At 38.2% G+C, this 25362-nt stretch overlaps 1 protein-coding gene across 15 annotated transcripts in view; it reads left to right on the forward strand.

The window, feature by feature from the left end:
• Nucleotides 1-25362, forward strand: part of tenm2a (teneurin transmembrane protein 2a) — a 1216147-nt gene that overhangs the window by 1069802 nt on the left and 120983 nt on the right. The window lies entirely within an intron of this gene.

Here is a 25362-nt window from a genome sequence, read left to right on the forward strand (position 1 = left end):
GGCATTTTTAATCACTGCAATAAAACTATTATTGTCATGTAGGACTTTTTGTTGCATTTTGCGAAATAATATTCTATACACACAGCTGTTAGATACTATTCTCTGTACCTACCAAGCCAGTAAAAGACTGCAGACACACAGTTCATGAAATGTGAAGTTTTTTTTTTTCTTTACATTCGGCGTGCAGTCTGTAATTCCATTAAAACAACACTTTTCCAACAGTCCTTACTTTATACTCAAATTTAACAGCTCAGTTTGTTGTGGAGCATGAATGAAATGTTCCTGAATGAAAGTGAAACTGCCAAACTGCAGTTAAAGTCAAAAGTCAGTTGTCATGAAGGGTAATATTAGCTATTTGAATCAAAATCGTTCTTTGTACCAGGCTGTAAACACCTTTTTTTCTGCTGTAAAGTTGGCCATTCTAACAGTAGGCTTAATTGAAATTTGCTCTATTATGGAACCAGGACTAGAGGAATTTTGATAAATGCAGTTTCAGTTACTTCCGTATTGGCTTTTCAAGGGAGAGCGGGAGGTTGCCAATTGTTTGAAACATAGTTCCTCGCTGTGTTATATTCCCCGTTATCTCCCCTCTGTCCCATTTATTTAGAACATTTTAACATTTAAACTTGGATTGATTAAAAATAATAATAATAAAGTCATTTCTATTAGGTGTAATTTGCTTTCAAAGAATTTTTACAGTTCAGTTTTAGCGATCTTCATGTTTACAGTTGTGTTCCCTTCGTTGTGCACTTTGAAAACATTGATGTCATTTTGAACACAGCTGTGACTGTGCAATAGGTGACCTATTATTTAAAAAGGAGAATTTATGTTACGTCTTCAAAGCTTATGAAAACAAAAATGTATAGCATGTTAATGCTTTTAATTTATAGTGGGTTATTTATTAAGTTTCTGTACTTAATATACTTCTGTATATATATATATATATATATATATATATATATATATATATATATATATATATATATATATACAACTAATAATAATCATTTTTTATTATTATTAACATTATTATTATTAATGTAGGATTTTTTATTTCCTAATAAATAATAAATATTACATTTAATTTCTTATTAAATAGTCTTATTATTTATTTAGATAATTTATATATGCGATTACAATGCGTGTTAGCTTTTTGCAAGTGGTTTTATGTTTTATATATAATATGTAATGTTCTCAATAATATTTGTAAAGGAAACATTGGTCCTATATGTGCCATTTACATATATTTCAATTAATATGGAAAATGAGTGCATGGTTTTATCAAAACTAATATTGAATTTTTTTTAATGCGTCTGCTTGTAAAACAATATAATTTGCACAAAGAAATGATGGGGTTCTATTCTTAAGAAGTTGTTACTCCACCCCATTTAGAACATCATTATGGGCGTTTTACGCTATAACTAACGTGGTTCAAATGATGGATCGGCAAAAATATACCTTGAAAAGGCACTGCCCCAGTGACCTATTTTTTACCTGTGGATTTGTTAGTTGGTTGGTTGTGCATATGTGAATGACATTTACATTGTCACAAGGCAGCAGTAGATGTTTGTGTGACCCTATGCTTAAATTAAACTACCTTGCAAACACTTTTAATAGGTTCATTTAAAAAAAAAATGTTTTTACTATATCAGAGTAATCTTAAATTAATTAGTCAACTCTACAGTTCTGATTAACCTATTTTTTCACATTAAACCTTGGGTGTGTTAAGCAGCTATATCCTCTGATAGGTGACAGATGATGATATTTCTCAAAGTATTCCTGTTGGGAAGCTCCAGTGGGTTCCAGCATTGCATTCTTATCCTCCGCTTGTCTGCGCTGTCGTCATAAATCACTGCAAGTTGCCAATGTGTGTAATATCTATCGGCTTTATGCCTGGGTAATATTTAGACAGCTAACTGGCACAGGATAACTGTCACTCGATCCTTCCTCATTTGCACACCAAATTATGAAGTGCTCTTAATATAAATACCTGACATTCAGCATTGAATGGCCGACGCTCAGGTGTGTTAGAATGGGCACCTGTACTGAAGCCATCAGCACTACCCAGCAGCACTAAGCCTGCCATCTGCTGAGACAGAACCATGCTCCCCGCACCAATCCAAACCTCACCAAGCCAGGAAGCGGCCCAAACCCTGGCCCCTTTCCCTGTCCCCCCGCTAGCAGGCGCCGCCCCTCTCACTGCAGCTTTTTAATTGGGGTTCTGTCAATGCAGATGGGCCACCTGTCTCACGCATGCATGTGTAATTCACAAACTCATTTCCAATATATTCACATTCATTAACTGCATTACGCATTGCATTTGCGGAGGCTTTGAAGTGTGGCAAGCAGGCGTGATCTAGCAAACTCACAAGTACAGATTGGAGCACCAGCAGACCACCCAGGATCAGTGCTGGCAGTGCCCAGTATCACACATACCATTCCTGGGCAACAGGCAGCTTTTTGGGCCTTCTCTGTTAAATCCTCCAAGTGCCTGTTCAATCCATATATCTATATCTATAGAGCCAGTATGTTTATCACCAGGTTATCGTCATAAATTGCAGTCAAATAAATGTACACACAAAAAGTTACTCTGCTTAGTTTGTAAATATGTAGTTTGTGGCAGTTAGTGTGAGCAACTGCTGCCAAATGTGCTTTTGTACACTGAAGGATATGTTTATATTTTATTTTAAATATATTATTAATTGACAATTTGTATTCTGGCCAAGTGAGACATGTACATTTCCATTTTGTCATCATCATCATCATCATCCTTCATTCATTCATTCATTCATTCATTCATTCATTCATTCATTCATTCATTTTCTTGTCGGCTTAGTCCCTTTATTAATCCGGGGTCACCACAGCAGAATGAACCACCAACTTATCCAGCACGTTTTTACGCAGTGGATGCCCTTCCAGCCGCAAGCTATCTCTGGGAAACATCCACACACACGGACAGTCTAGCCTATCCAATTCACCTGTACATGTCTTTGGACTGTGGAAGAAACCGGAGCACACAGTTGAAATCCAAGCAAACGCAGGGAGGTCATGCAAACTCCACACAGAAACACCAACTGAGCCGAGGCTCGAACTAGCGACCCAGCGACCTTCTTGCTGTGAGGTGACAGCACTACCTACTGCGCCACTACGTCGCCCATCATCATCATCATCATCATTATCATCATCATTATTGTTATTATTATTATTTGGTTTATTTTGAATATTTTTTGCTGTTCATACAGTACACTCACCAGCCACTTTAATAGGTACACCTGTTTAACTGCTCATTAACAAAAAAAATTAATCAGCCAATCACATGACATCATTTCAATGCATTTAAGGCGTATGGATATGGTCTAGACCAGTGGTTCTCAAACTGTGGTACATGTACCACTTGTGGTACGCAGGCTTCCTTCTAGTAGTACGCGGAGGAATGAAATATGTCATGTACATGCTACACACATTTCAAAATTTAACAAAAATGATGTATATAATATGCCATAAATGACATATAGCCTATATTTCTGAGGTAATCTGCCACGTTTTTTTTTTAACATTGCAGAGTTGTAGCTGCTTTACTGGGCCTACTACTTTACTGTATTTCAAAACTGCTCATTTTGGTGGTACTTGGAGAGACAATTTTTTTCTGAGGTGGTACCTGAGGAAAAAAAGTTTGAGAACCACTGGTCTAGACGATCTTCTGCAGTTTAAACTAAGCATCAGAATGGGGAAGAAAGGTGATTTAATTGACTTAAAACGTGGCGTGGTCGTTGCCACACTGGCTGGTCTGAGCATTTCTGAAACAGCTGATCTACTGGGATTTTCATGCAAGAGAAAATATCCAGTAAGAGGCAGTTTTGTGAGCACAAATACCTTGTTGATGTCAGAGGAGAATGGTCAGACTGGTTCGAACTGAAAGAAAGGCAACAGTAACTAAAATAAACACTTGTTACAACTGAGGTATGCAGAAGAGCATCTATGAATGCACAACTTCAAACCTTGAGGCAGATAAGCTACAGCAGCAGAAGACCAGGTGTCACTTCTGTCATCTAAGAACAGGAAACTGTGGATACAGTTCGCACAGGTTCAACAAAATTGGACAATAAAAAATTGGAAAAACGTTGCCTGGTCTGATGGGTCTCGATTTCTGCTGCAACATTCGGATGGTAGGATCAGAATTTTGCATCAACAACATGAAAGCATGGATCCATCCTGCCTTGTATCAATGATTTAGCCTGGTGGTAGTGGTGTAATTGTGTGGGGGGGTATTTTCTTGTCACACTTTGGGCCCATTAATGCAAATTAAGCATTGTGTCAGTGCCACAGCCTACCTGAGTATTGTTGCTGGACATGTCCATCTCTTTATGGCCACAGTGTACCCATCTTCTGATGGCTTCTTTCCAGCAGAATAACACGCCATGTCATAAAGCGCAAATCATCTCTGGCTTCTTGAACATGACAATGAGTTCTCTATACTCAAATGGCCTTCACAGTCACCAGTACTCAGTCCAGTAGAGCACCAGAAGGGTTGTAATGAGAGATTTGCATCATGGATGTGCAGCCGACAAATCTCCAACCCGGTATTACGAAGGTGTACCTAATAAAGTGGCCGTGTATATTGTTTAAGTAATAGTAATTATCTAATTAAGTGGTTTTGCTTGGACCTGATTAATAATAATAATAATAATAATAATAATAATAATACAGCAGTACTGCATAAAATTCAGCATAACATTTATAGCAATACTGCATAAAATACAGTTTCATTCTTTATAGTATAGTCTAGTATAGTCTATAGCAAACACAGCATGTGTATTTCTGATTCCCAGTTCTGACTGTCGGGGGCTTTATCTCTGAAGTTCTTCAGTTACATTTTTTTTTACTCAAAATTGCCAATTTTCTTTAAGAATAAACTTGTTTTGTACAAACAATCAGGGTAAATGCTCTTCCTGGGTCAGATGATGGGTGGAAATTGGTCATGTGAAACTAAGTTAAACTGTTTTTGCTGGAAAAAACCTTGATTGTTGTTATAATAGCTTAAGTGGGGGAAATAATGACCCTTTAAGAATATAAAAGCTCATTTGAAATGTAATTAAATATGCAATAAAAGAAAAAAAGCTGCAATATCGTACCTCGAATGGGATCCAGCACATAAGTAGCCGACAGTTCAGAGATGTGTTCAGCTGTGTAAATAGCACAGAATGTCACATTGGACAGACAGACGGTCGGAAATGAAGGCTCAGAGAGTTGGTGTCTGCCGAAGCTCATCTCTCGCCTCTGGGTCACACAGCACTAAGCCAACACACTAAAGTTAATAGGCCTATTTTTACTTTTGTATCAACAGCAAAGAGAGAGCATTTTCACACACTGCTTTTACAGGAGAAAAACACTGACATTGAAATCCACCTCTTCTCTTTTAGAAACCAAAGAGAGAAAGTTTGAGAAAAAAAAAAAAACTGAAAGTCACCAGCATTGTGATGCAATAACAGCCTCCTGTGATGCCATACCTGTGAGTTTCTGGTCATCGCTTTCAGCCTGCTACTTTCCACTTACTTTTTGTCCAATGACAAATAACTTAATTTGTTAGTGGTGCATTGTGCAATGTACACACAGTGCAGGCCTGGGAATGACATGTGCTCCCATAGAATGAACGGTTAGTTTTCCCTTCAGTGCATGGTTTTGTCTCATAGTTACTCTTTTTATTATTTACTATATTTTTCTTGGTATCTTTCTAACTTTTTCTTCACAAGGGTGTGCATACAGGTATATATATTTTGCATCCAATAGAAAAGATATCAATTTAATAAAGTGCTTCACTTTAATTTTTCATAATTTAAAGTTTATTGGCTGTTTTGAAAGGACATTTCCATGCAAATGAATGCTGTGCAGTTGATTTTAAAGCTACCGTGTTGCATGCATAGTATATAGCATAGCATGCACTGTTAGACATTTTACTGTTTTTTTTTTAGATAATAGCTGCACCCCAAATTGCATACTTTTGCACAATTTTACGCAATTTTGTAGTATAAATAATGTAAGTAGTGTGTTCACACTGAAAGCTCTCAACATAATAAGTGCACTTTAATTACCTGGATGATACACTGAAGCTGCGTCCCAAATTTCATACTTTTGCACTATTCTACGCCATTTTGTAGTATAAATAGTATAAGTAGTGCGTTCAAACTGAAAACTCTAAAAATAATAAGAGCACTATAATTACCCGGATTATGCACTCAGGTTTGCTCACGTAGTGGAAGGGGCGGAGTTATCGGGCGCACATGTTGGAAAATTTTATTTATTTTAGATGGTGAAAACAAAATTCTCCTACAAAAGTGATTATAGCGCCTCCCGATGGTGAATGAGGTTTTAATCATGGCAGGTATTATTTGATAATTTAGTCATTTATTTCACTAACTTGTCAAACGTCATCAGGGAAATGGTTTCAATTTTCGCTTAGTTAAAAAACTTTAGTGTTCCATTTTGGACGACACTACATACACTATGCTGCTGAGTGTGTAAGTGCATAAGTACATAATGCATGAGTGCATCGTGTATAGTGTGCCATTTGAGACGCAGCTTTATTCAACCGGTAATATAAAGTGTGGACTGTTGGACACTTCACACACTCTATGGTCACAGCTTTGCTTATGTAGATGAAGAGGCGGAGCTTTCGGGCACTCATGTTGGAATATTTTATTTAAAATGGATTGTGAAAGCAAAACTCTTTTACAAGAGTGATTATACCTCTTCCCGGTGGTGAATGCAGTTATACTCATGGCAGGTATTATTTGGTTTTCTGATCATTTATTTCACTAATTTGGCAGCCACCAAGAGTCATCAGGGAAACAATTTAAATTTCCACTTAGTAAAAAAAAGTTAGTGTTCCATTTGGAATGACACTACATTCATATACTATGCTTCTGAGTGTGTAAGTGCACAAGTGCATAGTGTGCCATTTGGGACACAGCTATTGTATTTTTAACTCCCCCTTTACAGTAACTTACCTGTAAATGCATTTTACCGTAGCAAAGCCCTACCGTAATTACATTTTACAGTAAAACAGCCTTACCGCAACATCTTTTTATGGTAAATCACCCTTTACCACATTTAAATTTGGCAGTATTAACATTTTTAAAGTACTTTTAATATAATTTATTTACATTTTATACAGTACAAACAGTATAAACCCCTTTATTAGTATTTACTATTGAATGAACATTTTGTTTTTTCACTGTCTCGTTTTTTGTCTTCAACTACAGTAGCATGTGCCTGATGACTTTGATTACAGTATAATACCACAAATTCATAATATGCAGTTAGTTGCTGTAAATGTTTAAAAATGACCCACAATGCAGTGCATATTGCAGTAGTGCACTGTAAAGAATGTATGTGTGTATTTTATTGTATGTTTTTGCAGTAAATACCTGTAAAATTGCAGCAAAATCTAACAGTGTGGAGGTTTTCATTTTATTTAAATGTATTTTTCTTCAAACAAGATACTCGCTGATATGTAGATCGGAGTAAAAATTGTTTTGTATATTATAAAAAAAATCTTGTCAATCCTATTTAGTTTAAGAATCATCTGATGAAATAAGAAGATTCATTTTTTAGGGAATCATATTGTAGTTCATTTGTTAAGGTTTTAATTATTTAAAATAATAAAAAACTTAATTAAATCACTTATCATTTAATACATTTTAATAATCACAGGTCAGAATAAAAATGTGTACATTTTAACAATTATATATGTTATGCTGGATAAGAGCTTTACTCATATTATTTTATTTTTTTTTTAAGTTATTTAAAGAGTAATTCTCAATTTTCATAAAAGTAAACATTAAAGTAGACACTTGCATTCAACATGCTTCCTGTTTTGGGAGTTTTTAGTCTAATAGAGGCTTCCAAAATGTGACAATTCATCTTTGACCCAAGTACGTTTCTAACACAGAATAGCTAAATTTAAAATGATTCTCTCACATCACTTATTCTGACCCTTGACATAGAAGGTTGGACACAAAGAGACATACGGGTATATAACCTCTCTCTGTGGCCATCCGCATGGTCTTGTGACTCAGAAAGAGTGAGTGCCATGACATTTAAAAGCAAAGAATTTTTTTTTCTTTCTTCTTGAAATCGGAGGTCATGCTATGTTTCTATTTAGGTGGGTGACTTCTAAAAGGGTTTAGACTGATTATTCTGAATATTCCAGCTACAAACTAGCACCCTCAGCCATTTAGACAGGAGCCCACAATTTTGTGTGTGTGTGTTTGTGTGTGTGTGTGCCCTCTATGTAAATTGTGTTATTTTATAGGTCAGGCTTTTTGCGCTAAAGTAGAAAACCAAACCTTTCTGCCTGCACAGCTGCCAGGACTGGAAGATTGATTGCCAAAGTATGCAGTTGTCAGACAGGTATAGGGAGAGGAGGGAGACAAACTGAGGGTGGGAAAGGGGGAGAATCCGAAAGATTGCTTCGGCTGAGGAGGAAAGAGAGCAAGGGAGGGAGAGATCGGAAAACAAGGAGGAGGGTGGAATCGGTTTTCGGCAGCATAAATGACTGAAGATGGCCCCAGTCCTGCGAAGGCTTATTTCCAATCATGGAGTGAGGCCTCTTCACCAGCTGATGCCTGCTTCAATTTTACTCTCATCTCAGGACGCCGCGAGCTGCTCTCTTCTTTTTCATACAGACTCGTGCACACTCAAATTAGATTCCTGAACAGGTCGCACGATCACAATTGAGCCAAAAAGAAGGAGCGCTTTCACTTGCATGGCATGGATTTTTATTTATTTATTTATTTTTTATTATTTTTTTTTTTTTTGAGGTGTGTGTTCTGGTTATGGCTGGGATGGTGTTTGTTTTTTTGCAGCAGGGTCTTGTGTCAACTTCTTAAAGTGCTGTTTTGGTCTGTGTGCCTTGAGAGAATTTGATTTGTCTGTTTGTGCAGATATCGGAGATTCAATTTGACTGGTGTGATACGCCGTGCACACATTCACAGGTCTGCGAACTCCTTGAACCAGATGTCTCTGCGGTTATTTCTTCATTTGATGTTGCAGAATCTATTCTGCATCTTTTAACCTCCATTAGATATGGGCAATGTAATTTTTGACCTCAGAAAAATGATTCTTGGGAATTTTTAATTATTGCACTTGCAATTACACAGTTTTTTTTTTTGTTTGTTTTTTTTTTTTTCTCTTAATTATGAGCACAAACAGCCTAATGTAGATACTCCATTTGTAATTTTGTCACCTTGGTATTATAAGGTTCTATCTGTGTTCTGAATGATTTTGAGATATTAAGCTTCAAAGATTTTGCATTTCAAATAGCATAGAGTTTGTGTGTAACATTTAACATTTAATTATATAATCTTAAAATGTAAACAACTTATAAAAAACATCCCATAATGTAAATAAGTTGTCATTTAATGTCAATAACTAAATTTTTACAAAACTGTCAGATAGAACCTTATAATTCTAAGGGGATAATTTAGTTCTGTATTTTAGATTGTTTCACTATTTAGATAAAGTGATTAGTGTTGAATAAAGAATCATTGGAAGATTTCTCTTGGAACAAGTTCTTAAAAATGTCTTATGTGACACATTCTATACTGTATATTCCAAGTATTCTTTTTGTCGTAAAAATTGCTACTTTTTTTAAGCCAAACCTAAATTGAATGTAATATTGAATAGAAAAAATCTTGACTCAACCTGCATGACTGCGATCTCATGAAACTTGAAACTTCTCAGAAAAAGCACACAAGTGCATCTTTTTGATAAATAAAGATTAATAAAACATGAAATGCAATGCCTGAAAATGCTCTGTATAGACTATATCTGTATAGTTCCTTCACTCAGCTGAATGTTTCCAAACTCAAAAAACAAGGTGACAGATGAATATGATAACTTGCTGTTACGACAAACACAAGTATACTTACCTCAGATGAAAGTACTTAGCTTGTATTTTGCCACATTTCAGTTGATTTCAACATGAATTACATGAATTCATATCAGTGTCATGAACATGCAGTCATGCCCGAAGATTAACATTCAGTCTTAGGTTTTTTGTTAAATATTAAATTAGAATCGGGCTATTTTTTTAACCAACCTTATTGTGTACGCCCAGAAAAGTAATATCAGACATTTGTCATTCTTAAAAAAAAAAAAAAAAAAAAAATTTTTTAATAATTTGGTGAATTCTTAGTTCTGAATTATGTGAAATTCAGTGTTATATCGTGCGTAATTAAGGCTGGGCTATAAATCATTAAGAAATTGCAAACATGGTTAATCTTGCAATTATCATGCACATCTTGTCAGGGAAGAATGGTTATGGGATCAGTAGTAATTCCTTCAAAAGCAGAGGGGGCAAAATTTTTAAATAATATAATTATTGGATTTGGAATATAATAAAGGATTTGTTTTAAAACACTCAGCTAAAGTTATGAAGTGAGTTGGGCATTAAAAAAAACATATTTTTACTGTGGTACAGTGATCCCTTGGTAATCGCAGGAGGTACTCTCTGAACATAACACACAATAGGCAAAATCTGCCAAGTTGTCAGCTTTATTTTTTACAATTATTATAGATGTTTAAAGGCTGTAAAACTTCTTACTACATTCTTTATACACTTTTCTCAGGCAGGCATTAACATTGTCACACTTTTCTCTTCTGTTTAAACACTCTCAAAGTTCAAACTTTTGTTGAAAAATAAGTCCAGTATTATAGAATGAAGCCTAAAATCAAAACCTGTTGTCAGCCGCAAACCTTCATAACTGTCAGCAAAAGGTTCATAAAGCTTTTTAGCTTTTGTGCAGATAATGTTGGCATCCAGTGTAATGTTTTTTTGATTCCTGTAGTCACTGATCCACAAAACAAAAGCAGACTCCATCCTTAAAGGGGTCCCATAGCGGATACACCCTGCACTAGGCATGTGACAATAACTATTTTTAAAGTATACCATTTAGAAAAAGTCACGTTTTTAAAACCGGCAACATTTTCTGCTATACCATTCTTAAGGTATGTGTAAGATTTTTTTATTTACATTTTAGTTTTTAGTTTTTTAGGACAACAGTATCTCCAGCAGAAAAAAAAATATCTAAATATACCATTTTAAATTGTAAAGAAATCTGTGTTTTTGAAACAAATGAAGACAGCAGAAGTCAAAGATTCATTTCAATTTAGCCTGACAGGTTTACAGTTCCAAAATATTATAAATCTTTCAAAAAATAAAATTTATTGTTTTCAAAAGGGAAAAAGTATTTGTTTTTTACCCAGACATTTAAAAATTATATAATTTAGAGCCATGAGCACAATACCATGATACCATGAAACCGTGATATTTTTATCCAAGGTTATCGTTTCATCAAAATCTTATACAAGAAGTAACACACACCGAACACACATATTCGCATGTTATTCAAGATGAAACTATTCAATTGGCTCTCTGCGGTGCGGCAGAAGTATGAACAGTGTCATGAGTTGTGGCTGGGCACCTCGGACAGCCACCGACTTGTAGTGCTGGTGTGCGCACCCTGATATAAACCTATGTTTATAAACCCCCTTTACGATGGTATTGCTGCGGACAGTTGCAACCCTTTTTACATCCTTGTTGAAACTCACACTGCAAGTAATCGAAGATTAATGTTAATTTGGCAAGCTGAACACATTCTGTGCTGTACAGGAGACAGGGAAGAGATTGATTGAAATAGTCGACACCATTACTGAGAAGATTACTGATATTGAGAAGCTACAAAAAGCTGTCATTATCACTGAACGATTATCTTGATTTCAACATCATCCAGTTATATCAATTGAAAACACAATTTTGCATAGCTTACGAGTAGTAAGCTGTAGTAAATGCTGCTCCAGCTGAAAACACATGCTAGTAACGTCTTTAATTAATTTTCTAGCCCTAGTGGCAAGTTCTTTGGATCTGTTCATGTAAAAGCAGTTTACTTTTTCCTTACTTTTTTCTCTTTTTTGCAGAAAAAGAGGAAAGGAGAATTGTTCCACTTTTACGTTGCTAAACGCAGCTTTTATGGCTGAATAAAAGCAAGAAAATTGTCCTAAAAGAAAATTGTTCAAATTCCTGAGCTCAGGCTGAGAAGTGAACAATGAAAAGCTCTACTTCTCTCTGCTTCTTGTCTTTCTTTCCCTCTATTCTTCCCCCTTCCTCATTCTCTTGCTCTCTCAGACTTCATCAGTGGTTGCCAAGGTATCTGTGTGGGGCAGATTTAAATTCTCAGCTGCGCTCCGAGGCCAATTTGTTATCCTAACGGGAGCCAATCAGAATACAGGTGCCCGCAGCTCGCTGAAGATTTATGGGCCCTCTCTCGGCTCGTGCCGCACGCAGATCAAATTCAGGATATGGCGCAGCAATCCCAGCAAACATAATTAGAAAACTTTTCCGAGACCTTTGTTTTGGTGTTTAGTCTACCCATCATCGCCCATGGTTAGATTACAGGTGAAGAGGAGAATAGGGAAGAGAGGCAAAGTTTAACAAAGCAGAATAAAGTATATAGCTTAGGTCAGGGAGAAACTTGTCCTGGTGAACTGTCTGTTCTCATGCTGGGTGTTTTTGGGATGTGGGCGTTCCAAAAAAGAAAATGCACTTAAAAAAGTATTTTACTCCTATTACAGCATGCAAAGAATGGTATTTCATGACTGCGGTCACTTTCCTGTCTTGATAGGCGCTGACGTTGGTTATTTAAAGTAGAGAAGTGATGTATATAATGAGGGTGTCAATCAGAGGCATGTGGGCAGCGAGTGTGAGATCAGACCGTTAAATGAGGGATAGATCTGGAAATGGAAAGTTAAAAATGAATAAATAAACACTGGTGTCTGACACTAACTACATGTTTGGTGATGAGGGGTCTTCTGGGGCTGTCACAACTAATGAGTGGCAGGGGCCGTTTTCAGCAATGCATATTTAACAAGGCTCAATGGCATACATACACATATGCGAACACACAACTGTCTACCTGAGACATGGTCATTAATCAGCTTGTGCACACGACACACTCCATGACCGCAACAATGACTTCATCAACCCCTGTAGAGAACTTAGAAAAAGTATTTTGGCTTAGCAACTTCCTTCTTACTTTGGGCTCTTTTCTTCTATCTCCATTTTACCTTTTCTTTTGTCTCATTCAACCTCTTAATTTAACTTAATCTTGGCTCTATAATCTCTGTCTTGGATAATCTGATCATGTCTTTTTGTTTTAACGTGTACTGACACTGCTATTTGAACCGTGCCCAGCTGCGTTTCCGGGTTTGTATGACAAGTGTGAGTACTCTGAATCGGGCCCAGGCATGGTTCAATTGGCTTGCCCTGGCCCGGTAGAAAGAGGTGTGCCAGAGAGTGGTTCGGTTGGGTTTTTGGCACAGTACGATTGTAGTGTGAGTACATAGTGCACCTGAGCCCAAAACTGAAGACGCAAACGCACTTTTTAGGATCTGTTTCATATGGATTTATTATTGATTCTTACAGTTCAATGAACACAAAATGTCTTAGTTTATTAAAAACGCAAACCCCTCGTTGCACGACAGCTGCACTCTCAGCAAACCTCCTAATACCTGCTGCACAAGGACTTTTGTGATCATTTATGTGCATCAAAAATGGTGGATCTGTTCCACCAAAAAATTGACTGTGTGTCACTGCATCTCAAATGACTAACACAATATATCTAAAGCAATCTCTACTGTGCTGAGCGAGAGCGCATCTCTTCTGTTAAACGTAAACAGTCGCATCTTGGAGGACGTAAGCATTCTCAGGTTTAGTAGGTAAAGATGCAGTGTGAGTGCAGGCCAACGGGGGAAGAGGGAAGAACCGCACTTCGGCTCGGTTCAAGGCAACAGTGCCTAGTGAGAGTATGCCCTTACTTTGACTTACCTTACCTTGTCTTCTTTTATCTGATGCTAAGCCCTCCAGGTGTCAGCATTGTTAATGCTTGTTAATGTGCATTCTGTCCATGCCAGATATGATGGTTTAACATCAACTTGGAGTAGTGTGATTAAAAGCAGAGGAGTTGCATTGGTGCCGTGACCCGGATGTGAAGAAAGTTGAGTATAAAAAATCTACAACATTTGAAACCAGATGAGGACAAAGCAAGAGAAAATCATATGATGTATGATGAGATGAGACAAAATGAAGTGAACTAAAAAAAAGAGAAGAGACAAGATAAGGACAATGGAGATGGGAGAGCTATTTGCTATCACTGGAAGTGCTTCAAATTGAACAAGCTTAAAGCTTACACTTATATTTACTGTCATCAACTTGTAGTTTGACTGTCGAAAATGTACCCTGTGTACAGTAAATGGGACCTTTGCCTGGTTTTGTCTCATTCTATCAGGTCATTTGTTTGGCCATTGTCCAATCTTGTCATGTCTCATTTTATCTCCTCCTCTCTCCTCTGCCTTTCTATCTTCATCTCTATGTCTCATCTCCTCTATCTCCCCATCTCACCTTTCCTCTACTTTACTTTCCACATTTCATCTTATCATGCCCAGTTCCTTGGTTTCACCACCCTTTCTCTTGTGCTTTATTCTGTGTGCTAATCTTATCTTGTTTCCTAATTTTTATTTATTTATTTTTTTGGTTCATTTCTTCTTGTCTGTCATCCACAAATGTCATCTTCAGTCTATCATCATCAATCCTTTTTCCTCATCTTTCACTTTTTCTCCTTCCAGCTCTTCCCATCTTGTCATCGTCTGTGTTCCTCTTAGGTGTTCCTCTTCATCTCATCTTGTCTCATTTAGATTCTTTACTCCCTTTCTCATATCCAGTGTCCTCATATCATGTCTTCTGCTTCATTCAGTTCAACTGTGTTAGTCTACTCTCATCATATATCATATAATTATGGAGTTAACTTGTTAACAAAGGTTTGGCAGCAGAACCACACTTTACTTTGTCTCCTTAACCAATCACCTACTCCCTAAAAGGTTATTGAAGGCAGACCAGCTCTCCAGCACTGTTCTTCTCATTCTCTCAAACCCACCCTCCCTCTATGTCCTTGCTTCCCATTAAAAATCCTATAACCCTCTTTTTCCTCCTAGGTTGAATAGGGGGGTCCAATCACTCCGCCAAAATATTACAGAGATGGTACCCCCAATCTGAGTCTCTGGGCATCACCGTAGGATGCCCGATCAACCTACCTACCTGTTTACTGTTTATCCTCTTACATATCCTCTTCCCCTTCATCCCACTGTTTCCTTACCAACCCTTTCATACCTACAATAAAGTCAAGCTCAAAATGTGGCCTGCTCCATGCTAGTGAATCTTCATTTTATGTCCTCATCTTGTTTCAACTCATCTCATCATTTCCCCTACTCTTGACTCCTATCTTCATTTATCTCCCCTTGTCTCATTTCTTGTCTCTTCATCTGGCCTCACCTTGTTTAGTCTCTTTTCAATTCTTTTCCTCTCCTCCCATTGTTATGTCTTTCTATCCTCCTCTCACTCCCTGCCTCTCAGAAAATAAGTCATGTTCCTCCCTCATATCATTATGTCTCTGGTTTCTCAGTCCCTGTGGACTTTGAAAAGTGCAAAACTGCCACTGTCTCTAGAATGTCCTCTGCTTAACCCCACCCTGTCAGCACTCCTTTTTTTGGGCTCAATCTGGCTGCTTTTTATTTCCTGTCCACCCCCTGGTCTGGCCTGGTCTCTATTTCTCTGTTTCCCATCATCTCCATTGGCTTCAACTCTTCCCCCAGCTTCCCTCCCAAACAATGCTCAACATAAATCACTGTCAATTAAGCATGCCTTGTAAATCAAGCATTTTAATTTCATTCCACAATTAAGGCACTCCATCCGCATTCGGCTTCCCCTCACCGTCCGGAGATGAAATGAGCTTTCAATAGAGATCCAGCCAATGGCTTTGAGTTACACTTCAACTGGAGCACACGCGCTTCCAAAATGACCTTAATTAATTTCCCTCCGTCACCCCTGTCAGCTGGCAAATTAGTGGCTGCAACCTTCTGCGTGGGTAAAAATGATTTGGCATTTAAGTGACTGACTTGACCTTGTGAGTCGCCTGACTTCAGACGATGGCGGAATGACACGGAGGCGGCCTAGAGAAAGCAGAGCTGTATTTTTAGCCGTGCACTTCTGCTGCCTTCCTGTCACTCTGCTGCTCATTGCAGGCCTGATTACTGCCTGCCTGTAACCTGCTAGCTTCCTTTTACAGTTTGTGCACGGTCGCACCTGACAGAAAGACGTGGAGGAAGGCGACGCGGGTTCAGATAAAGGCATGGAGCTGGAGGCGGAGGTGCCGCATGTGGCATCACACTATCAATTGGAGAAGCGAGAAGGAGGGAAAGAACGCTACTGAGCGAGTGCGAAAACCAAGAAATGCGAGATTCTACTTTTTTCTCCTGTTGACCGAGCCCACTGGTTCATGCACACAATTATTGGAGCAGCACACACTTTCGTGCACTACTGTGTGTGTTATGCATGCATGTGAGTCAGTGAGGCCTAAGGCAGTGTAGATGTCACCCTCAGCTGGGGAAGAAAAATGCTTTGTTATGTAAACTCACAGTGTGGAATCCTCTGTGTGGCCTATATGCATTATACAGCCGCATTATTATCATTTATTACCATTCATTACGTTTATCAACCTGCTCCCACTCTCACACTCTCTCCCTTAGTGGCTTGTGTGAAGGGCAGAGCTCTATCTTTTTCTTTGTATTTCTTTTGAAATTCATCTTCCCTATAGGGTTGTGATGAGATCTGCGAAGACGGGTATGGCGTCATGCCTTTTATTTATTTTTTTTATTTAAAAAATGAACAAATAAATCATGGGATATAAAAATAAGTCTTTAATTACTGATACAAGTATTAGGGGTGTCAAAACTTCTTTTTTTTTTATTACGTATTGACGGCATTTATTTCATATGCGATATATTGCGGTAGCTTACAAGAGAGGCGAGTATTAGCAATTAAAACACTCCAACTACTTACAGAGAAACTGTGCACATTTTCACATTTTTGTTGGACAGTCTTTCACTGACAATAAAGTTACAGCAGAAGCCCTGTTTCACTGTAATGAAGAAACTGAAAGTAAACTCCGCTTTGATCGTCACTGCAGTTTATCAGTGTTACTCATCTGTGAGCAGCACCAGAGCATTACAGCCAATCGCAACCCTTTTTGTTGAAGGCGTGACCTATCATCGCTAGACAACGCTCAGAAAGCAAGCGGGATTATTATATTTGTTTATTTGCTATAAATTCCTATGTTGTTCTGTGCACGTACTTGATTTTTTAAAGGTACAGTTCATATTTCTGACTGTTTGTTTTAAAGGATAAAATTGTATTCACTGGAAATTATCTACAAGTCCTCTACAGTAACACTTATTTATGTCTTTAAGTAGTTAATACATTGACCAACTGGCAAAAGTATCTGTAAAACTTAAATTGAAGTAAGTTTAAAGTAAAGTAAAGTAAAGTAAACTAAATTTAATTTAATTTCATTTCATTTCATTTCATTTCATTTAATTCATCGTTATTTCTATAGCGCTTTTACAATTGTCAAAGCACCTTAACATAGAAGTTATAGTAGATTGAAACTGTGTCAGTTTTCAGAGTTAAAGTTCAGTTTAGATCATTTCTACGTGAATTAATTTTCACTGTTGAAAGTCCAAACACTGAAGAGCAAATCCATCGATGCGCAGCTCAACAGGTTCCAAAACCAAGCCTACCGATGGCGACTGCGGCGAGGAAAAAACTTCACCAATTGATGAAAGTGAAGGAAAAAAAACTTGCATCATCTCCCTTTCACGTGCATCAGTTTGGTAGTATCTAGCCATGTTCTCCTGTTTATATGAACAGCATGTAACAGAGCAGATGCAGGTGCACCATAAGTCAAGGTTTAAAAAGCCAACAATGATGGGTTAGTTAGGCACTGACCCCAGTAGTCCCATCAGGCCAGATTCCAGGGTGGTTCGGTCTGTCCATTCATGGGTGAGTTTGGGATGATAGAGGGATGTATGGGGGTAGGCCGATAAGAGTTGAGGGTAATGGAAGGGCTGGAGCACGACGGAACAAAAATCAGCTCTGGAAATGGAATCCTCCGCTGGAACGTGTCCAGAGATATTGGAAGGCATCTTGTGGAAAGAGGCTATTAAAGATCACAGGAGTGAGCAGCCTGTGGCCGTTTGCCTCGTAGGCTAGTGGTATGAGGGACGAATGTGTCTGAAGGGCAGGGTGTGAGGGTCAGTGCAAAGACAAACCTCATGACCACAGAAAACACCTGGGGCCTCATGTACGAAGACTTGCGTGTAAATCTTACTAAAACATTGCGTACGCACAAAGCTGTAAATGTGCGTACGCAGAAAAAAATTCAGATGTATGAAACACTGCGTACGCCGAATCTCACGCATATTCTTTTGTACATCTGAATGAACGTGAAACTGAGCGCAACATGCACGAGCACAAAACCCCTCCCTGCCTCCTCCCCCGTATGAATATGCTAATGACTATGCTAATGTCAAAACCCAACGAAAAAGCAATGGCAAAAGCAAGCAAAAAGAGAAACTTTGAACAGAATGTGAATTGGAGGTGCTGCTTTCGGAGGTAGACCGGAGAAAAGCGGTGTTATTTGCAAGTTTGTTCGGCGGAATTAACAACAAAAGAAAAAAAATAGAGTGGGAGAGTTTAGCTGATACGGTTAACACAGTTGGGTCTGAACATCGCACTGAGTGCATTTAAAAAAGAAATAGTGTGGTTTATATCTGTAAAATGTTGCAGCACCCTTCGCAGTCTCAGTGGCGCACCTCATAAGAAGCATTTGATCATGTACTGACACGTTCGAGCATAAACTCGGCTCGAATCCAGCGTCTGATGAATTCATTCTTCTTTTTTTTCCCCGCTACATATCAGATTTTGCCCACTATTTATCACGAGAAAGACAAGTAGGAATCATCAATAAGTTTGTGCATCATATTTTATTTGCACATTTATTGAATGGAAATGTTTCTGATTCACGCATGCAAATTTATCTTCACATAGTGTCTTTATAGCAATGTGCGTGCAGTAGATAGCTCAGATTACATTGGGAAAACAGGCGACCGCTGCAAATTGTGCTTTAATGTTTAGCTGGTCAACTGTATGGTATGGAAATCTTACATACCTACTATATGAACCCGTCTCATACAGACGCCATTGCAAGGATCAGACACTTTGTAGAGAAGAATTTAACACAACTGCCTCTAGGAGTCGCCAATGGAAATAAAACAGACACGCACAAAAAATGTGCGTACGCCTGGCAGAAAGCTGCCGTGAACCTGCGCAAATTCCCACGTTCAGTTCATTGTTAGTAAATCCAAACGTGAGCGATTCTGAGCGTGAAACCTGGCGTACGCAAAGTTTTTGTGCGTACGCAGCGTTGATACATGAGGCCCCTGGTCTGTTAGTTTTGCACTTACACATTATGCCTCTTTTCAAATAAGATGTCAAATAAATCTTTAGTGTTTTCAGAATATGTTTGAAATTTCAGCTCAAAATGCCTCACAGATATTGAATTATGGCTTGTCAACTTTGCCCCTATTTGCCCCTCATCCACAAATGTCATCTCATTACATCATCAGCCCCTTTTCCTCATCTTGTTTTACTTTCTATCACGCCGCTTCTTCCCATATTGTCATTGTCTAGACACAACTCTTCTCATCTCTCGTGTCTTTAGGTGTTCTTGTTTCTCTTCATCTCATCTTGTCTGGTTTACCTTTTTTTTCTCACTTTTGGTCCATCACAGATAATGTATTATGGCTTGTCAACTTTGCCTCTATTTTGTTCTGAGGAAAAACTTTTGAACCCAAATGCTTTCCAGATAAGGGTGGAGTCTTTACATGCTATTCTGACAGAAACAACAAAAACAAGTAAATCTCATGCAACAAAACTGTCGTAAATGACCCGTAGTAGATTAAAGCCTGTTTAAACCACAGTCTGACAATGACCAAAGGAAGATGTTGCAATGTATAGTCTGCACCAGGATGTTTCTGAATGGTTAGTGGACAAATGTATGTAGTTATTATGTGGATTAAAGTTGATTCAACCCATCAACTAGAATCTAACTGCTTTGGTTCAATATGCTGGCATTTGAAAATAAACTAGTAGTATAATTTTTATATATTCACCAAAAAAAAATTAAAAATCTGACTATACAGTGCATAATAAATATGAATCATCATAATCATCTCTGAATACATTCAAATGCAATGGTTACATTGTCAAAATATGAACTTACATACTGCTTTCTGGGTATGAAGTTGCATCACAAAGTACATTAGAAACACAAAGTACATTAGAAACAGTGTTGAACTGACCCTAATAGTTAAAGAAGTCAGACATGGGTGAAAACATACAGAATAAAGGGCAATAATATATGATAAAATGCCCTTTGTAAACCATAATCATGTATAGCAGAAAAAATGCTTAATAAAACAACCATACTGGGTTATATTTTTTCAGGGTTTCTGGTTTAGGTGATGCACCAGGGACCAGATTATAACACTTAAACATGATAAGAGTAAGATCTGTGTGATATGCCACCTTAAATAGAGAACAAGACCTGATAAAGCAAGACAAACCGCACAATCACAACAGTAATATGATCACAGTTATTCATTTTTCAGCTCTTTACATCTCTGTTTAAAATGGCATCCATGCTGCTGGCACAAGCAGGCTTTGCAGGGCAGGAAACAGCAGCATAGGGCTCAGAGCAGTAATTAACTGCTAAATTATTTAAGTACAATGCTAAATTGTACAAGTTTCATCAATAATCTATTGTAGCATTAAGGCTATGTTAGTAAGTATCACCGCTAATGAGAACAGCACAGAGAGAGACACCAGAGTACACCAGCCTGATAGCAGAGTAACCGTTCTGACAGTCGTTTTGCGAGTGATGTCATTTCTTAAAGGAGAAAAGCGCCTTTTTCAGGGTGTAGTTAAAAATATGTAGTTTTGTATAAAGAGTTATTATACTATTTCAGAATACAAGTAATATTGCATAAAACATGAACATACACTCACCGGCCACTTTATTAGGTACACTGCTTATTGACACAAATTTCTAATTAGCCAATCACATGGAAGCAACTCAATGCATTTAAGCATGTAGACATGGCCAAGGCAATCTGCTGTAGTTCAAACCGAGCAACAGAACGAGGAAGAAAGGTGATTTAAGTGACTTTGAACGTGGCATGGTTGTTGATGCCAGAAGGGCTGATATGAGTATTTCAGAAATTCCTGTTCTACTGGAATTTTCACACATAACCGTCTCAAGGGTTTACAGAGAATGGTCTGAAAAAGAGAAAATATTCAGAGAACAGCAGTTCTCTGGGCGCAAATGACTTGTTGATGCCGGGGGAAAATGGCCAGACTGGTTTGAGCTGATAGAAAGGCAACAGTAACTCAAATAACCATTAGTTATAACCGAGGTATGCAGAAGGGCATCTCTAAATGCACAACATGTCCAACCTTGAGGCGGATTAGCTACAGTAACAGAAGACCACACTGGGTGCCACTCCTGTCAGCTAAGAACAGGAAACTGAGTCTACAATTTGCACAGGCTCACCTAAAATTGGACAATAGACGATTGAAAAAACGTTGCCTGGTCTGATGAGTCTCAATTTCTGCTGCGACATTCAGACGTTGGGTCAAAATTTGCCGTAAACAACATGAAAGCATGGATCCTTCCTGCCTTGTATCAACAGTTTAGGCTGGTGGTGGTGGTGTAATGGTGTAGGGGATATTTTCTTGGCACAAATTGGCCCGATTAGAGCCAATTGAGCATTGTGTCAACACCACAGCCTACTTGAGTATCGTTGCTGACCATGTCCATTCAGTGAACCCATCTTCTGATGGCTACTTTCAGCAGGACAACACGCCATGTCATAAAGCGCGAATCATCTCAGACTGGTTTCTTAAACATCACAATGAGTTCACTGTACTTAAATGGCCTCCATAATCACCAGTACTCAGTCCAATAGAGCACCTTTGGGATGTGGTGGAACAGAGATCCACATGGTGAATGTGCTGCCGACTAATCTGCAGCAACTGCATGACGCTATCATGTCAATTTGGACCAAAATCTCTGAGGAATATTTCCAGTACCTTGTTGAATCTATGCCACAAAGGTTTAAGGCAGTTCTGAATGCAAAAGGGAATCCAACCCGTTACTAGTAAAGTGTACCTATTAAAGTGACTGGTGAGTGTAAATTGTTTAATGTTTAATCTAGAGAATGCAGTAGCAATATTTTAACTTTAGGAAAGTTATGTGATCAATATTTTGTTGAATAACCTTGCATTTTAAATCATGACAAATTAAAACATACATTATTCTCACTAATAATAATTTTCTGGAATAAAAAAAAAGTTTTATTTGAAAATTGGAACAAATTACCTTTTTAAAGTATACTCAATAATCAAACCCACCGCTAATAAATCCAGTGAATGCCCTGTAATAGTATACTTCTTCCAGTTCCAAATGATATGATTTTGCATCCACTTTCAATGCAAGATTAGTTGTTAATCCTAACAATAGTTGAAACACTTATGTTTAGCACAGCAATGTCATACAGGAAGCTAGTCAGGGGTAAAAGTGATTCGTGAGGCGTTTGTTAGATCTTTCAGAATTGCACACCATAGTGAAAAACATTCGGTGGAATCCTGCCAGGCTGTTGTTACATGTCTCTGCGGTCTATCAGCCACATTTATGATGTTTTTTGGAAGCTTAGCGCTGATTATCAAGGAGCATGTTCTGTCTCTCGGCAGTCTCAGCGCTGAGGCTGGATATTAACAAATCACGTCCTGTTTGTCTGCACCGAGAGCCCGTTTATGAGGCTGTAATGATTAATCTCGCCATGAAGTACACAGCAATATCCTCCTGTCTATATTTTTTCTTTTCATCAGCTCGACGGAAATGACCCTGCGAAAGAGAACCGAGCCACTGCGTGTGTCTGTACACTTTGTGTTTGTTGTACCTGAAAGGAGTGGAGGCTGTTGAATTATTGAGTGACTTTGTTGTGTAAGTGTCCCTCGGTGGGCCGGGACGGGCCTGCGGTGCCATGTGTTCGTGTGCCATATGTCCACTGCTCCACACTGAGGCGCTGCATACACTGTCCTTCACCCCAACAAGCACCTGCGACGCTCAGCAGTCAACGCACATATGTACCTTGGAGATTGAAGCTAAGGTGGTTTAATACCAACAATGACTTGACCTTCCGTGTTTGCCTGAAATACTAAGCGTTTGGCCTGTGCAATATATCATTCATAATAGTCGCAATGCAGGATGTGCACTGTCGAGTAGGGCTCATGGATAATAATAGAGTGAATGTTCTGAATTTGCACATTGTTTTAATGCTTGTTGCTAATATGTGTGACCATTTTAGGTGCTTGAACATTTGATTAATCTTATTTATATAACAGCGGTGATGGTAATTGTCTGATTCTGATTGGCTGCTGAACATTCTAAGGTGTGCAAACAGTTCCATAGAACAGCAGAGCTAAAGAGGTTTTCAAGCAAATCTTGATGCATTTTCGTTCCATATCACTACACTGAATGAATTCGCTGTCAAAAATCCAAACAAAACAATTCAATTCATTTCATTTCAATTCTGATTTATTTGTATAGGGCTTTTACAATGTAGTGCCAAAGCAGCTTCACATACTGTAAATAGTCATGGTAATTGGAACAGAGTAGTTCAGTTTTTAGTATTTAAGTTCAGTTCAGTTTAGCTCAGATCAGTGTGGTTTAAACAATAGGCGTTCATTGAGAAATGAAAGAAAATAGTCCTACATACAGGAGAAGTCTTGAAATACAGCATCTTTGCTTGGGTGTACATCATTTTTCAAATTTATCTGTGCTTATCATAAACTGTTTCTTACCTAATTAATATGAAAGACTTTGCAGTGTGGTTTTTACATTTTACTATTTTTATTTCTGTCCCTGAATCTCCAGAAAAGCATAAAGAATTGTTTTTTTTTTCCCACTTGCATCATTATTCTGTTGTGGCAGCATGGTGGCTCAGTGGTTAGCACTCTTGCCTTACAACAAGAAGGTCGCTGGTTTAAGTCCTGGCCTGGCCAGTTGTCATTTTAGTGAGGAGTTTGCATGTTCTCCCCATGTTCGCATAGGTTTCCTCTGAGTGCTCCGGCTTCCCCAAAAGTCCAAAGACATGCAGTATTAGTGAACTGGATAAACTAAATTGGCTGGAGAGTATGAGTGTGTATGTGAATGAGAGAGTGTATGGGTGTTTCCTAGTACTGGGTTGCAGCTAAAAGGGCATCCGCTGAGTAAAACATATGATGGAATAGTTGGCAGTTTATTTCAATGTGGAAGGATGGATGAAGAAGGAATGAATGAATGAATGATTATTTTGTTGTACATGCAATTTGTGTATTGAGTGTATCTACATGTGGTTTGTCAAGCCCACTCACCTGTTTGAAGCACACTTGATAAATGTACAATGTTTTTGTGTGCGCGTGTGTGTGTGTGTGTGCGTGTGTGTGTGTGTGTGTGTGTGTGCGTGTGTGTGTGTGTGTGTGTGTGTGTGTGTGTGTGTGTGTGTGTGTGTGTGTGTGTGTGTGTGTGTGTGTGTGTGTGTGTGTGTGTGTGTGTTCGCGTGCGTCTGTGTGAGAATTGAACAACGAAAAGACCATTAAGAAATTATAAATGTGCGACATCAGTCACTCAAAGATAAATTTAAGAGTTATAGATGGATCACTGAACCATATAGAAGTACACTGCAGGATTCAATTTTCAGAGACTCGCAACAGGATATCCTGGCTGCAGGATCGCAAAGATCTGACTAAACCTTTCCCTCATATACCCAAATCAGAACAAACAACAATGCATTTACAGAATTTTCTCTAGAGAAGAAGGTCATGTGAAGACCATCTGACCAAGAGATCATAAACCACAACTGACTTTAGGGAACAACCTAGATCAACAGAAGAGAATTCTCTTTAAACAAGTGACTACTGTGCAATCGATACCACTTTACCAATCACACGGAGACATTTAAAATGATACCAAAACATTAAAGGGACAAATTAAGTCATATAAAGTACAAACTGTATGAACTATCAGTGACCTGAGCTTCACTAGAGGAAGTGAAGGAGAAGAGATAGATGGGGGTGGGCTCAGGAAGGGTGATTGGGGGACAACTGAGAAAAAAAAAGTCTCACTCTAAGGGTTTCTTTCCAGATTTAGAATGTTCATGGTTTTATCGCATGACATCTATTTTAAAGAATTCCTAGAGAAAGAGGGTGAGACCAAAGTGTCTATACATTCTGAATTTCAGCTCCATGAGGAAATCAGTAGATTAAAAGGACCTTTATGCAGATGCACTCCCCTACTGAATCACCCCAATCATTCT

Source organism: Danio rerio, chromosome 14, assembly GCF_052040795.2.
Source record: "Danio rerio strain M-AB ecotype USA chromosome 14, GRCz13ab, whole genome shotgun sequence".
Classification (NCBI taxonomy): domain Eukaryota; kingdom Metazoa; phylum Chordata; class Actinopteri; order Cypriniformes; family Danionidae; genus Danio; species Danio rerio.